Genomic DNA, 3266 nt, shown 5'->3' with positions numbered 1-3266 from the left:
AAATAAAATATGCTATATAAGTAAATATTCTCCGTGAGAGCAGAGCCCAAAGCTCGTGGCCAGTGGTGTTCGGACTGGAGTTTGAACCTCTGCTTAATGATATAAAAGAGAATCACCCACGAGCTCTCTCGCGAGCCGTCCCAGCGCAGGGGAAAATTTTTACTCTATCGCTTTGTTCTAAGCAACGGGGGCCTCCCGGGGCTCGAAATTCGCAGGGTAGGAGGGGGGAGTGACGCTGGGTGTAACTAAAAAGGTGCCATTGTCCGGTGAGGTCCGGTTGGGGAGTTACGGAACGATCTCATATGGCATAATCTTATTAACTGTTTATCTCCTGAACTGCATCTTTCTTTACCACGCTATTCAGCGCCAATCCCGCCGTGCAGTCAATTTCACTGGTTAAGGTTAGGGTCAGGTGTGGGGTAAGTTTATTAGTTAGCATTTTTGTAGCATAGTGTAGGAAATCAACACTTTAATTGACACAACCAATAAAATCTTTAGAATCAGCTGTGGGGTGGAGTTTGCACTGAAGTGGATTGGGTGAAAAAATTGCGCATGCGTGTCATGTGCCTGTCTGTCAATGGGAGGAAGCCAGGCCTTATTTTGGAGCTTGTTTTGGAGTTCCCGCCTCCATTTGGAGATCTCCAGGCTGCAGTTATACCCTTCTCCTCTCGCCGGACACGGCATCACAGTATGGTAGGGGCGTAACATTTCCGTCACACACTTGAGGTATTCGGCCAATTACAACGCACTGAATAGCTGGCCAATCAGAGCACACCTCGCTTTTCAGACCAATGAGCTTTGTAAAAATCGTCGTGCTTCAGAAAGGCGGGGCATAGAGGAGAAACAATAATGTACAGTATGTGGAAAATAATGTGTTTTTTGAACCTTAAACCGCATAAACACATTTCATTACACCAAATAATTTTCTTTTTAGCAACATCATATGACCCCCTTAAATATTCATAACGTTGTTGTTTTTGTTAATGTGATGTTTGACAAACAAGGTTTCTCAACGATCATGCTAAAGATCCAGTGGGACAGTGGTGAAAAGATGTAGAGAACATGTCAAACATTAAAGAATATCTCTTGTGAAACAATCTGTCAGTCATTTAGAAAAATTGCAAAATCCAAAAGGAGAAGCATCTCATTCCACATCAGCCCTTTATTTTGTTTCTCTCATGGTTTTAACGTCTCCCCTGACAGGCAAGTGAGTCAGTGAATGAACAGGCCTTTACTTACAGTACATCAGAGTTAATTTAGATGTAAATTTAGCTTGAAACAGTACCACATTAAGTTCTTATTTTTAAACCACTGCTACTAAACGTGTTGCTCTATGACAAATGGTTTGACTTTGCCTTTACCAAAAGTGAAGTAGTATTTAAATAAACAAGCTGAAGGCCTGGTCTCTCAGACCATATATAAGAGGACTTAAGCATTTGGGGAAAATGATGAACACTAAAAAGCAAAAATACATCACATTCAATTAAGTCATTTAGTCAGTATAAACGAAAATGGCTTCTTGGATAACTCCAACTAAAATAGATGCAGCACAGAGACCCAGCTGTATCAGATGCAACAGAACAGTCTTGTTGGCTTTTTTGGCTGACATTTTATCACAGGCGGCTGTTTTAGCCACAGCTGCTATAGAGGCATAAGTAAAGATAATAACAAAACACACAGACACGAAAAATATACATGTGAAAGCTATATCAATTTTCTTATAGATCTGAAGTCTGAAAAGAGTAGTTCTTGAGCAGAACAAATGCATTGCTGTGTTTGTAGAATCAATTCAAGTTTATTCAATTCAAGTTTATTTGTACAGCGCTTTTCACGATACAAATCATTGCAAAGCACCATGACAATAACCATTCATTTAAAGCAAAAAGTCTACTGAACCTTTCGTGTCCTCGTCGATATGTGGGAAGCGGTCCTGACACGATGATCGTCGTCGCGGGCGATGTGCGGCGCACCGTCTCGATCAGGCTCCCGAAGTCCCTCTTCAGTGTCTCTGTCTGCCGCAGCTTGGTGTCGTCAACCCCCGCGTGAAGCACGACCGCTCCGGTGCTCTCGTCGCCCTTCAGGATCGCGGGTATCTGCGCAGAAACATCGAGAACACGATGATATAACGGGAATCAATGGCATAGAAAATAATCATCTCAGACAAGCACTGAATCAAACCCATAGTCCAAACAACACCGATAGCTATATGAGTTCTTCTGTAACTGGTGATTTCTACATGTCTGAGAGGAAAGCAGATGGCCATACCTCTCCAGTGACATTAAAGCCAGATTTATAGTAGAAACTTGAAAGAGAGCTTGTGCAGCAATGAGAAGAACAAGACAGACATTTTTCATAATTAAAATCCTACTGACAGCACATATGTACAACACTACACTCATAAAGAGATAGAGCGTATCGACCCAAAGCATGTGACCAAACAGAATATAACGGGATTTTTCCTGAAAAACAGTCTTTTTCCTCAAGGTGAAGAGCATGACCCCATTGACATAGAGGAAAATAACACATGGAGTCACAAACAAAAACGCCTTCATTGGTGCATCTCGATCCAGCACCAACAGAGTCTGAGTGAGATTAGATTTAGAGTCATTAAAATTAGACATCTTCAGAAGCATAAGACATCAGATCAAATTAACCACAGCTGCTGTTACAAAACACTGAATAGAATAATATTGCAATCTCCAAAGTCCTTGTAAATGCAAATCTACAGCACATGCTTCCCTCACAGGTGCTGCTGAAGGCACAGATGGCAGAGCATCACATTTTAAATACCGTGAAACTGAATCCCAGTGGGTGATTTGTGTATGTGCGTCACAAAGATCTAGGTTGTGCATTTAATAGCTGTCAGACAATATAGCATATTGTCAGAGGTGGTATTTTCGGAGGCCAGTTTCAAAGAAATAGTTGGAGGCCCCTCCTCCTTGAGAAAAAAAAAAGACTGAAAGAAAAATACTCTATGCAATGTGATTGCAATTACTTCATTGCCTCTATTATATTTATCAATTTTAGCTCATATTTCACTGTTAATAGACTACTTATAAAAACATTCTATCTACCATCGAGCTTTAATGATGCTGATTTTTCCAACAGAACTATTGTTCCTTTTCAGTCGGTCACTCTCGACGTCATGTCGGATGACCGACGAATTGGGGATCTCGCTTAGAGAGACCAATCTACTTAGAATGTAAACTAAACGAGCCAATGCACATTGGCATGCGATTATTGCATCCAGCTGCCGCTGATCACAG

At 41.3% G+C, this 3266-nt stretch overlaps 1 pseudogene; it reads right to left on the bottom strand.

Moving 5' to 3' along the window:
- Nucleotides 1-1317: 1317 nt before the first annotated feature.
- Nucleotides 1318-2354, bottom strand: LOC107754960 (olfactory receptor 4C15-like; annotated as a pseudogene).
- Nucleotides 2355-3266: the final 912 nt, after the last annotated feature.

This window comes from Sinocyclocheilus rhinocerous, unplaced genomic scaffold (assembly GCF_001515625.1).
Source record: "Sinocyclocheilus rhinocerous isolate Xijiao unplaced genomic scaffold, SAMN03320098_v1.1 scaffold2547, whole genome shotgun sequence".
Taxonomy (NCBI): domain Eukaryota; kingdom Metazoa; phylum Chordata; class Actinopteri; order Cypriniformes; family Cyprinidae; genus Sinocyclocheilus; species Sinocyclocheilus rhinocerous.
This window is presented reverse-complemented; position numbering and strand designations above follow the sequence as displayed.